The sequence below is a fragment of the Oncorhynchus gorbuscha genome, linkage group LG02 (assembly GCF_021184085.1).
Source record: "Oncorhynchus gorbuscha isolate QuinsamMale2020 ecotype Even-year linkage group LG02, OgorEven_v1.0, whole genome shotgun sequence".
Classification (NCBI taxonomy): domain Eukaryota; kingdom Metazoa; phylum Chordata; class Actinopteri; order Salmoniformes; family Salmonidae; genus Oncorhynchus; species Oncorhynchus gorbuscha.
In genome coordinates this window covers 1,233,004-1,247,107 of record NC_060174.1, presented here as the reverse complement: position 1 = coordinate 1,247,107, position 14,104 = coordinate 1,233,004, and the positions used below count along the sequence as shown (strand labels likewise).

The window sequence follows — 14,104 nt, the reverse complement described above, 5'->3', positions numbered from 1 at the left end:
ATGAGGTCCAGAATGAATAGAGTGATGAGGTCCAGAATGAATAGAGTGATGAGGTCCAGAATGAATAGAGTGATGAGGTCCAGAATGATGAGGTCCAGAATGAATAGAGTGATGAGGTCCAGAATGAATAGAGTGATGAGGTCCAGAATGATGAGGTCCAGAATGAATAGAGTGATGAGGTCCAGAATGAATAGAGTGATGAGGTCCAGAATGATGAGGTCCAGAATGAATAGAGTGATGAGGTCCAGAATGAATAGGTCCAGAATGATGAGGTCCAGAATGAATAGAGTGATGAGGTCCAGAATGAATAGAGTGATGAGGTCCAGAATGAATAGAGTGATGAGGTCCAGAATGAATAGAGTGATGAGGTCCAGAATGAATAGAGTGATGAGGTCCAGAATGAATAGAGTGATGAGGTCCAGAATGAATAGAGTGATGAGGTCCAGAATGAATAGAGTGATGAGGTCCAGAATGAATAGAGTGATGAGGTCCAGAATGAATAATAGAGTGATGAGGTCCAGAATGAATAGAGTGATGAGGTCCAGAATGATGAGGTCCAGAATGAATAGAGTGATGAGGTCCAGAATGAATAGAGTGATGAGGTCCAGAATGAATAGAGTGATGAGGTCCAGAATGAATAGAGTGATGCGGTAAAGTGAATAAATGCTTTATCATTAAGAAACTTGGTTACTTTACAGATTTATAGGTTTTTAGCACCAAATATACTCTACTCTGTCCAATTCCCCTTCATTGAGTACAGGCTACAACGATATCCCACCACACCCAAACCCCTTTAAATAAATCATTCCCTGGTCTACAGTGTTCCAGATATATGAAACACAGTTTTGCGAATGATTACTTAAGGCACAAAAATCATCCTGACAAACATTATGTAAGGAAAGTTGGGCCAGTGCTGCTTTAAACATAAATACTTACAGATCAAACATGATTTAGACCTCGTTTATTTCTGTTTTTCATGATTTCAACTTGCTGAAAATGGTCCACAGTTCCTATCATCTAGTTTAAAAGGGGGAAGAATATTTCATAAGTGCCTCCAAAAAGGCACCCTATTCCCTAGGTAGTGCACTTATATAAAACGTTTGAGATGCATTCTTTGTTAAACACAAGTGGATGGTGCTATAGGAAATGTATTGCTGATTCATGCTATTGGATGGTCAATCTCAGTTGCTGGCCAGGGATTGGTGGATAGGAGGCTGGAAACACCGGACGTGCTCCACAGGCATATTTTCCCCATCGCCTGACTTCAGGTACTTGTTCAGAATGGCGTAGATCTCATCGTTCAGAACCTGGAACTTGTGGATTCTGTCCACCATCTTTTAAGAGGCTGAGGAAGGAGAGACATCATTCAGACTAATGATAATATAAATCATTGTTTTGGCCGGATCTAAAAGACCGTCTGGCAGAGACTACCCTAAACGTGACACCCATGGTTGTATTCGCTAAGACCCACTACTGTTTGTGCTAATGAATACGAACAACTCAGATGTTTGGGGTCTGAAGGTTCCAGTATTGACCCCTGACCTTCCACTCACCACACTCTTGATGATCTCATCCTTTCCATCGTGTTTCTGCACCTTCAGCAGGTGATAGCTGAAGTCCAGGATGTCAAAGCGTCTCTGTTGACCCAGTAGGGAGATGATCATACACCCAGCCCAGTGGAGACCGTCCCCGAAACACTGCCTAGAAAATACAACACAGGTTATATACCCAGCCCAGTGGAGACCGTCCCCGAAACACTGCCTAGAAAATACAACACAGGTTATATACCCAGCCCAGTGGAGACCGTCCCCGAAACACTGCCTAGAAAATACAACACAGGTTATATACCCAGCCCAGTGGAGACCGTCCCCGAAACACTGCCTGGAAAATACAACACAGGTTATACACCCAGCCCAGTGGAGACCGTCCCCGAAACACTGCCTAGAAAATACAACACAGGTTATATACCCAGCCCAGTGGAGACCGTCCCCGAAACACTGCCTAGAAAATACAACACAGGTTATATACCCAGCCCAGTGGAGACCGTCCCCGACACACAGGTTATATACCCAGCCCAGTGGAGACCGTCCCCGAAACACTGCCTAGAAAATACAACACAGGTTATATACCCAGCCCAGTGGAGACCGTCCCCGACACACAGGTTATATACCCAGCCCAGTGGAGACCGTCCCCGACATACAGGTTATACACCCAGCCCAGTGGAGACCGTCCCCGACACACAGGTTATATACCCAGCCCAGTGGATACCGTCCCTGACACACAGGTTATACACCCAGCCCAGTGGAGACCGTCCCCGAAACACTGCCTAGAAAATACAACACAGGTTATACACCCAGCCCAGTGGAGACCGTCCCCGAAACACTGCCTAGAAAATACAACACAGGTTATATACCCAGCCCAGTGGAGACCGTCCCCGAAACACAGGTTATATACCCAGCCCAGTGGAGACCGTCCCCGAAACACTGCCTAGAAAATACAACACAGGTTATATACCCAGCCCAGTGGAGACCGTCCCCGAAACACAGGTTATATACCTAGCCCAGTGGAGACCGTCCCCGACACACAGGTTATACACCCAGCCCAGTGGAGACCGTCCCCGTCACACAGGTTATATACCCAGCCCAGTGGAGACCGTCCCCGACACACAGGTTATATACCCAGCCCAGTGGAGACCGTCCCTGAAACACAGGTTATATACCCAGCCCAGTGGAGACCGTCCCTGAAACACAGGTTATATACCCAGCCCAGTGGAGACCGTCCCCGAAACACAGGTTATATACCCAGCCCAGTGGAGTCCGTCCCGAAACACTGCCTAGAAAATACAACACGGGTTATATACCCAGCCCAGTGGAGACCGTCCCCGAAACACAGGTTATATACCTAGCCCAGTGGAGACCGTCCCCGACACACAGGTTATACACCCAGCCCAGTGGAGACCGTCCCCGTCACACAGGTTATATACCCAGCCCAGTGGAGACCGTCCCCGACACACAGGTTATATACCCAGCCCAGTGGAGACCGTCCCTGAAACACAGGTTATATACCCAGCCCAGTGGAGACCGTCCCTGAAACACAGGTTATATACCCAGCCCAGTGGAGACCGTCCCCGAAACACAGGTTATATACCCAGCCCAGTGGAGTCCGTCCCGAAACACTGCCTAGAAAATACAACACGGGTTATATACCCAGCCCAGTGGAGACCGTCCCCGAAACACAGGTTATATACCTAGCCCAGTGGAGACCGTCCCCGACACACAGGTTATACACCCAGCCCAGTGGAGACTGTCCCCGACACACAGGTTATATACCCAGCCCAGTGGAGACCGTCCCTGACACACAGGTTATATACCCAGCCCAGTGGAGACCGTCCCCGAAACACAGGTTATATACCCAGCCCAGTGGAGACCGTCCCCAAACACAGGTTATATACCCATCCCAGTGGAGACCGTCCCCGAAACACAGGTTATATACCCAGCCCAGTGGAGACCGTCCCCGAAACACAGGTTATATACCCAGCCCAGTGGAGACCGTCCCCGAAACACAGGTTATATACCCAGCCCAGTGGAGACCGTCCCCGAAACACAGGTTATATACCCAGCCCAGTGGAGACCGTCCCCGAAACACAGGTTATATACCCAGCCCAGTGGAGACTGTCCCCGACACACTGCCTGGAAAATACAACACAGGTTATATACCCAGCCCAGTGGAGACCGTCCCCGAAACACAGGTTATATACCCAGCCCAGTGGAGACCGTCCCGAAACACAGGTTATATACCCAGCCCAGTGGAGACCGTCCCCGAAACACAGGTTATATACCCAGCCCAGTGGAGACCGTCCCCGACACACAGGTTATATACCCAGCCCAGTGGAGACCGTCCCTGAAACACAGGTTATATACCCAGCCCAGTGGAGACCATCCCCGAAACACAGGTTATATACCCAGCCCAGTGGAGACCGTCCCCGAAACACAGGTTATATACCCAGCCCAGTGGAGACCGTCCCCGAAACACAGGTTATATACCCAGCCCAGTGGAGACCGTCCCCGAAACACAGGTTATATACCCAGCCCAGTGGAGACCGTCCCCGAAACACAGGTTATATACCCAGCCCAGTGGAGACCGTCCCCGAAACACAGGTTATATACCCAGCCCAGTGGAGACTGTCCCCGACACACTGCCTGGAAAATACAACACAGGTTATATACGCAGCCCAGTGGAGACCGTCCCCGAAACACAGGTTATATACCCAGCCCAGTGGAGACCGTCCACAAAACACAGGTTATATACCTAGCCCAGTGGAGACCGTCCCCGAAACACTGCCTAGAAAATACAACACAGGTTATACACCCAGCCCAGTGGAGACTGTCCCCGACACACTGCCTGGAAAATACAACACAGGTTATATACGCAGCCCAGTGGAGACCGTCCCCGACACACAGGTTATATACCCAGCCCAGTGGATACCGTCCCTGACACACAGGTTATACACCCAGCCCAGTGGAGACCGTCCCCGAAACACTGCCTAGAAAATACAACACAGGTTATACACCCAGCCCAGTGGAGACCGTCCCCGAAACACTGCCTAGAAAATACAACACAGGTTATATACCCAGCCCAGTGGAGACCGTCCCCGAAACACAGGTTATATACCCAGCCCAGTGGAGACCGTCCCCGAAACACTGCCTAGAAAATACAACACAGGTTATATACCCAGCCCAGTGGAGACCGTCCCCGAAACACAGGTTATATACCTAGCCCAGTGGAGACCGTCCCCGACACACAGGTTATACACCCAGCCCAGTGGAGACCGTCCCCGTCACACAGGTTATATACCCAGCCCAGTGGAGACCGTCCCCATACACACAGGTTATATACCCAGCCCAGTGGAGACCGTCCCTGAAACACAGGTTATATACCCAGACCAGTGGAGACCGTCCCTGAAACACAGGTTATATACCCAGCCCAGTGGAGACCGTCCCCGAAACACAGGTTATATACCCAGCCCAGTGGAGTCCGTCCCCGAAACACTGCCTAGAAAATACAACACGGGTTATATACCCAGCCCAGTGGAGACCGTCCCCGAAACACAGGTTATATACCTAGCCCAGTGGAGACCGTCCCCGACACACAGGTTATACACCCAGCCCAGTGGAGACCGTCCCCGTCACACAGGTTATATACCCAGCCCAGTGGAGACCGTCCCCGACACACAGGTTATATACCCAGCCCAGTGGAGACCGTCCCTGAAACACAGGTTATATACCCAGCCCAGTGGAGACCGTCCCTGAAACACAGGTTATATACCCAGCCCAGTGGAGACCGTCCCCGAAACACAGGTTATATACCCAGCCCAGTGGAGTCCGTCCCCGAAACACTGCCTAGAAAATACAACACGGGTTATATACCCAGCCCAGTGGAGACCGTCCCCGAAACACAGGTTATATACCTAGCCCAGTGGAGACCGTCCCCGACACACAGGTTATACACCCAGCCCAGTGGAGACTGTCCCCGACACACAGGTTATATACCCAGCCCAGTGGAGACCATCCCCGACACACAGGTTATATACCCAGCCCAGTGGAGACCGTCCCTGACACACAGGTTATATACCCAGCCCAGTGGAGACCGTCCCCGAAACACAGGTTATATACCCAGCCCAGTGGAGACCGTCCCCGAAACACAGGTTATATACCCAGCCCAGTGGAGACCGTCCCCGAAACACAGGTTATATACCCAGCCCAGTGGAGACCGTCCCCGAAACACAGGTTATATACCCAGCCCAGTGGAGACCGTCCCCGAAACACAGGTTATATACCCAGCCCAGTGGAGACCGTCCCCGAAACACAGGTTATATACCCAGCCCAGTGGAGACCGTCCCCGAAACACAGGTTATATACCCAGCCCAGTGGAGACTGTCCCCGACACACTGCCTGGAAAATACAACACAGGTTATATACCCAGCCCAGTGGAGACCGTCCCCGAAACACAGGTTATATACCCAGCCCAGTGGAGACCGTCCCCGAAACACAGGTTATATACCCAGCCCAGTGGAGACCGTCCCCGAAACACAGGTTATATACCCAGCCCAGTGGAGACCGTCCCCGACACACAGGTTATATACCCAGCCCAGTGGAGACCGTCCCTGAAACACAGGTTATATACCCAGCCCAGTGGAGACCGTCCCCGAAACACAGGTTATATACCCAGCCCAGTGGAGACCGTCCCCGAAACACAGGTTATATACCCAGCCCAGTGGAGACCGTCCCCGAAACACAGGTTATATACCCAGCCCAGTGGAGACCGTCCCCGAAACACAGGTTATATACCCAGCCCAGTGGAGACCGTCCCCGAAACACAGGTTATATACCCAGCCCAGTGGAGACCGTCCCCGAAACACAGGTTATATACCCAGCCCAGTGGAGACTGTCCCCGACACACTGCCTGGAAAATACAACACAGGTTATATACGCAGCCCAGTGGAGACCGTCCCCGAAACACAGGTTATATACCCAGCCCAGTGGAGACCGTCCACAAAACACAGGTTATATACCTAGCCCAGTGGAGACTGTCCCCGAAACACAGGTTATATACCCAGCCCAGTGGAGACTGTCCCCGACACACTGCCTGGAAAATACAACACAGGTTATATACCCAGCCCAGTGGAGACCGTCCCCGAAACACAGGTTATATACCCAGCCCAGTGGAGACCGTCCCCGAAACACAGGTTATATACCTAGCCCAGTGGAGACTGTCCCCGAAACACAGGTTATATACCCAGCCCAGTGGAGACTGTGGTCCTTCTGTAGCTCAGTTGGTAGAGCATGGCGCTTGTAACGCCAGGGTAGTGGGTTCAATCCCCGGGACCACCCATACGTAGAATGTATGCACACATGACTGTAAGTCGCTTTGGATAAAAGCGTCTGCTAAATGGCATATATTATTATTATTATATAGACTGTCCCTGAAACACAGGTTATGTACCTAGCCCAGTGGAGACCGTCCCCGAAACACAGGTTATATACCCAGCCCAGTGGAGACCGTCCCCGAAACACAGGTTATATACCCAGCCCAGTGGAGACCGTCCCCGACACACAGGTTATATACCCAGCCCAGTGGAGACCGTCCCAGAAACACAGGTTATATACCCAGCCCAGTGGAGACCGTCCCCGAAACACAGGTTATATACCCAGCCCAGTGGAGACCGTCCCCGAAACACAGGTTATATACCCAGCCCAGTGGAGACCGTCCCCGAAACACAGGTTATATACCCAGCCCAGTGGAGACTGTCCCCGACACACTGCCTGGAAAATACAACACAGGTTATATACGCAGCCCAGTGGAGACCGTCCCCGAAACACAGGTTATATACCCAGCCCAGTGGAGACCGTCCACAAAACACAGGTTATATACCTAGCCCAGTGGAGACTGTCCCCGAAACACAGGTTATATACCCAGCCCAGTGGAGACTGTCCCCGACACACTGCCTGGAAAATACAACACAGGTTATATACCCAGCCCAGTGGAGACCGTCCCCGAAACACAGGTTATATACCCAGCCCAGTGGAGACCGTCCCCGAAACACAGGTTATATACCTAGCCCAGTGGAGACTGTCCCCGAAACACAGGTTATATACCCAGCCCAGTGGAGACTGTCCCTGAAACACAGGTTATGTACCTAGCCCAGTGGAGACCGTCCCCGAAACACAGGTTATATACCCAGCCCAGTGGAGACCGTCCCCGAAACACAGGTTATATACCCAGCCCAGTGGAGACCGTCCCCGACACACAGGTTATATACCCAGCCCAGTGGAGACCGTCCCAGAAACACAGGTTATATACCCAGCCCAGTGGAGACCGTCCCCGAAACACAGGTTATATACCCAGCCCAGTGGAGACCGTCCCCGAAACACAGGTTATATACCCAGCCCAGTGGAGACCGTCCCCGAAACACAGGTTATATACCCAGCCCAGTGGAGACCGTCCCCGAAACACAGGTTATATACCCAGCCCAGTGGAGACCGTCCCCGACACACAGGTTATATACCCAGCCCAGTGGAGACCGTCCCTGAAACACAGGTTATATACCCAGCCCAGTGGAGACCGTCCCTGAAACACAGGTTATATACCCAGCCCAGTGGAGTCCGTCCCCGAAACACTGCCTAGAAAATACAACACGGGTTATATACCCAGCCCAATGGAGACCGTCCCCGAAACACAGGTTATATACCTAGCCCAGTGGAGACCGTCCCCGACACACAGGTTATACACCCAGCCCAGTGGAGACTGTCCCCGACACACAGGTTATATACCCAGCCCAGTGGAGACCGTCCCCGACACACAGGTTATATACCCAGCCCAGTGGAGACCGTCCCTGACACACAGGTTATATACCCAGCCCAGTGGAGACCGTCCCCGAAACACAGGTTATATACCCAGCCCAGTGGAGACCGTCCCCGAAACACAGGTTATATACCCAGCCCAGTGGAGACCGTCCCCGAAACACAGGTTATATACCCAGCCCAGTGGAGACCGTCCCCGAAACACAGGTTATATACCCAGCCCAGTGGAGACCGTCCCCGAAACACAGGTTATATACCCAGCCCAGTGGAGACCGTCCCCGAAACACAGGTTATATACCCAGCCCAGTGGAGACTGTCCCCGACACACTGCCTGGAAAATACAACACAGGTTATATACCCAGCCCAGTGGAGACCGTCCCCGAAACACAGGTTATATACCCAGCCCAGTGGAGACCGTCCCCGAAACACAGGTTATATACCCAGCCCAGTGGAGACCGTCCCCGAAACACAGGTTATATACCCAGCCCAGTGGAGACCGTCCCCGACACACAGGTTATATACCCAGCCCAGTGGAGACCGTCCCTGAAACACAGGTTATATACCCAGCCCAGTGGAGACCGTCCCCGAAACACAGGTTATATACCCAGCCCAGTGGAGACCGTCCCCGAAACACAGGTTATATACCCAGCCCAGTGGAGACTGTCCCCGTCACACTGCCTGGAAAATACAACACAGGTTATATACCCAGCCCAGTGGAGACCGTCCCCGAAACACAGGTTATATACCCAGCCCAGTGGAGACCGTCCACAAAACACAGGTTATATACCTAGCCCAGTGGAGACTGTCCCCGAAACACAGGTTATATACCCAGCCCAGTGGAGACTGTCCCCGACACACTGCCTGGAAAATACAACACAGGTTATATACCCAGCCCAGTGGAGACCGTCCCCGAAACACAGGTTATATACCCAGCCCAGTGGAGACCGTGCCCGAAACACAGGTTATATACCTAGCCCAGTGGAGACTGTCCCCTAAACACAGGTTATATACCCAGCCCAGTGGAGACTGTCCCCGAAACACAGGTTATGTACCTAGCCCAGTGGAGACCGTCCCCGAAACACAGGTTATATACCCAGCCCAGTGGAGACCGTCCCCGAAACACAGGTTATATACCCAGCCCAGTGGAGACCGTCCCCGACACACAGGTTATATACCCATCCCAGTGGAGACCGTCCCTGAAACACAGGTTATATACCCAGCCTAGTGGAGACCGTCCCCGAAACACAGGTTATATACCCAGCCCAGTGGAGACCGTCCCCGAAACACAGGTTATATACCCAGTCCAGTGGAGACCGTCCCCGAAACACAGGTTATATACCCAGCCCAGTGGAGACCGTCCCCGAAACACAGGTTATATACCCAGCCCAGTGGAGACCGTCCCCGAAACACAGGTTATATACCCAGCCCAGTGGAGACCGTCCCCGAAACACAGGTTATATACCCAGCCCAGTGGAGACTGTCCCCGACACACTGCCTGGAAAATACAACACAGGTTATATACCCAGCCCAGTGGAGACCGTCCCCGAAACACAGGTTATATACCCAGCCCAGTGGAGACAGTCCACAAAACACAGGTTATATACCTAGCCCAGTGGAGACTGTCCCCGAAACACAGGTTATATACCCAGCCCAGTGGAGACTGTCCCCGAAACACAGGTTATATACCTAGCCCAATGGAGACCGTCCCCGAAACACAGGTTATATACCCAGCCCAGTGGAGACCGTCCCCGAAACACAGGTTATATACCCAGCCCAGTGGAGACCGTCCCCGAAACACAGGTTATATACCCAGCCCAGTGGAGACCGTCCCCGAAACACAGGTTATATACCTAGCCCAGTGGAGACTGTCCCCGAAACACAGGTTATATACCCAGCCCAGTGGAGACTGTCCCCGAAACACAGGTTATGTACCTAGCCCAGTGGAGACCGTCCCCGAAACACAGGTTATATACCCAGCCCAGTGGAGACCGTCCCGAAACACAGGTTATATACCCAGCCCAGTGGAGACCGTCCCCGACACACAGGTTATATACCCAGCCCAGTGGAGACCGTCCCTGAAACACAGGTTATATACCCAGCCCAGTGGAGACCGTCCCCGAAACACAGGTTATATACCCAGCCCAGTGGAGACCGTCCCCGAAACACAGGTTATATACCCAGCCCAGTGGAGACCGTCCCCGAAACACAGGTTATATACCCAGCCCAGTGGAGACCGTCCCCGAAACACAGGTTATATACCCAGCCCAGTGGAGACCGTCCCCGAAACACAGGTTATATACCCAGCCCAGTGGAGACTGTCCCCGACACACTGCCTGGAAAATACAACACAGGTTATATACCCAGCCCAGTGGAGACCGTCCCCGAAACACAGGTTATATACCCAGCCCAGTGGAGACCGTCCACAAAACACAGGTTATATACCTAGCCCAGTGGAGACTGTCCCCGAAACACAGGTTATATACCCAGCCCAGTGGAGACTGTCCCCGAAACACAGGTTATATACCTAGCCCAATGGAGACCGTCCCCGAAACACAGGTTATATACCCAGCCCAGTGGAGACCGTCCCCGAAACACAGGTTATATACCCAGCCCAGTGGAGACCGTCCCAGACACACAGGTTATATACCCAGCCCAGTGGAGACCGTCCCCGACACACAGGTTATATACCCAGCCCAGTGGAGACCGTCCCCGACACACAGGTTATATACCCAGCCCAGTGGAGACCGTCCCCGACACACAGGTTATATACCCAGCCCAGTGGAGACCGTCCCCGACACACAGGTTATATACCCAGCCCAGTGGAGACCGTCCCCGAAACACAGGGTATATATACCCAGCCCAGTGGAGACCATCCCCGAAACACAGGTTATATACCCAGCCCAGTGGAGACCGTCCCCGAAACACAGGTTATATACCCAGCCCAGTGGAGACCGTCCCCGAAACACAGATTATATACCCAGCCCCCGAAACACAGGTTATATACCCAGCCCAGTGGAGACCGTCCCCGAAACACAGGTTATATACCCAGCCCAGTGGAGACTGTCCCCGACACATTGCCTGGAAAATACAACACAGGTTATATACCCAGCCCAGTGGAGACCGTCCCGAAACACAGGTTATATACCCAGCCCAGTGGAGACCGTCCCAAACACAGGTTATATACCTAGCCCAGTGGAGACTGTCCCCGAAACACAGGTTATATACCCAGCCCAGTGGAGACTGTCCCCGAAACACAGGTTATATACCTAGCCCAGTGGAGACCGTCCCCGAAACACAGGTTATATACCCAGCCCAGTGGAGACCGTCCCCGAAACACAGGTTATATACCCAGCCAAGTGGAGACCGTCCCCGACACACAGGTTATATACCCAGCCCAGTGGAGACCGTCCCTGAAACACAGGTTATATACCCAGCCCAGTGGAGACCGTCCCCGAAACACAGGTTATATACCCAGCCCAGTGGAGACCGTCCCCGAAACACAGGTTATATACCCAGCCCAGTGGAGACCGTCCCCGAAACACAGGTTATATACCCAGCCCAGTGGAGACCGTCCCCGAAACACAGGTTATATACCCAGCCCAGTGGAGACTGTCCCCGACACACTGCCTGGAAAATACAACACAGGTTATATACCCAAGCCCAGTGGAGACCGTCCCCGAAACACAGGTTATATACCCAGCCCAGTGGAGACCGTCCCCAAAACACAGGTTATATACCTAGCCCAGTGGAGACCGTCCCCGAAACACAGGTTATATACCCAGCCCAGTGGAGACCGTCCCCGAAACACAGGTTATATACCCAGCCCAGTGGAGACCGTCCCAGACACACCGGTTATATACCCAGCCCAGTGGAGACCGTCCCAGACACACAGGTTATATACCCAGCCCAGTGGAGACCGTCCCCGACACACAGGTTATATACCCAGCCCAGTGGAGACCGTCCCCGACACACAGGTTATATACCCAGCCCAGTGGAGACCGTCCCCGACACACAGGTTATATACCCAGCCCAGTGGAGACCGTCCCAAACACAGGTTATATACCCAGCCCAGTGGAGACCGTCCCCGACACACAGGTTATATACCCAGCCCAGTGGAGACCGTCCCCGACACACAGGTTATATACCCAGCCCAGTGGAGACCGTCCCGACACACAGGTTATATACCCAGCCCAGTGGAGACCGTCCCCGAAACACAGGTTATATACCCAGCCCAGTGGAGACCGTCCCCGACACACAGGTTATATACCCAGCCCAGTGGAGACCATCCCCGACACACAGGTTATATACCCAGCCCAGTGGAGACCGTCCCCGACACACAGGTTATATACCCAGCCCAGTGGAGACCGTCCCCGAAACACAGGTTATATACCCAGCCCAGTGGAGACCGTCCCCGATACACAGGTTATATACCCAGCCCAGTGGAGACCGTCCCCGAAACACAGGTTATATACCCAGCCCCCGAAACACAGGTTATATACCCAGCCCAGTGGAGACCGTCCCCGAAACACAGGTTATATACCCAGCCCAGTGGAGACTGTCCCCGACACACTGCCTGGAAAATACAACACAGGTTATATACCCAGTCCAGTGGAGACCGTCCCCGAAACACAGGTTATATACCCAGCCCAGTGGAGACCGTCCCCGAAACACAGGTTATATACCTAGCCCAGTGGAGACTGTCCCCGAAACACAGGTTATATACCCAGCCCAGTGGAGACTGTCCCCGAAACACAGGTTATTACCTAGCCCAGTGGAGACCGTCCCCGAAACACAGTTTATATACCCAGCCCAGTGGAGACCGTCCCCGAAACACAGGTTATATACCCAGCCAAGTGGAGACCGTCACCGACACACAGGTTATATACCCAGCCCAGTGGAGACCGTCCCTGAAACACAGGTTATATACCCAGCCCAGTGGAGACCGTCCCCGAAACACAGGTTATATACCCAGCCCAGTGGAGACCGTCCCCGAAACACAGGTTATATACCCAGCCCAGTGGAGACCGTCCCCGAAACACAGGTTATATACCCAGCCCAGTGGAGACCGTCCCAGACACACAGGTTATATACCCATCCCAGTGGAGACCGTCCCCGACACACAGGTTATATACCCAGCCCAGTGGAGACCGTCCCCGACACACAGGTTATATACCCAGCCCAGTGTAGACCGTCCCCGACACACAGGTTATATACCCAAGCCCAGTGGAGACCGTCCCCGAAACACAGGTTATATACCCAGCCCAGTGGAGACCGTCCCCGAAACACAGGTTATATACCCAGCCCAGTGGAGACCGTCCCCGAAACACAGGTTATATACCCAGCCCAGTGGAGACCGTCCCCGAAACACAGGTTATATACCCAGCCCAGTGGAGACCGTCCCCGAAACACAGGTTATATACCCAGCCCAGTGGAGACCGTCCCAGACACACAGGTTATATACCCAGCCCAGTGGAGACCGTCCCCGACACACAGGTTATATACCCAGCCCAGTGGAGACCGTCCCCGACACACAGGTTATATACCCAGCCCAGTGGAGACCGTCCCCGACACACAGGTTATATACCCAGCCCAGTGGAGACCGTCCCCGAAACACAGGTTATATACCCAGCCCAGTGGAGACCATCCCCGAAACACAGGTTATATACCCAGCCCAGTGGAGACCGTCCCCGAAACACAGGTTATATACCCAGCCCAGTGGAGACCGTCCCCGAAACACAGATTAT

General features: G+C 53.2%; 1 pseudogene; it reads right to left on the bottom strand.

The window, feature by feature from the left end:
• Positions 1 to 944: 944 nt before the first annotated feature.
• The window catches only part of LOC123995929, a 151,351-nt pseudogene continuing 138,191 nt past the window's right edge, over positions 945 to 14,104 (bottom strand).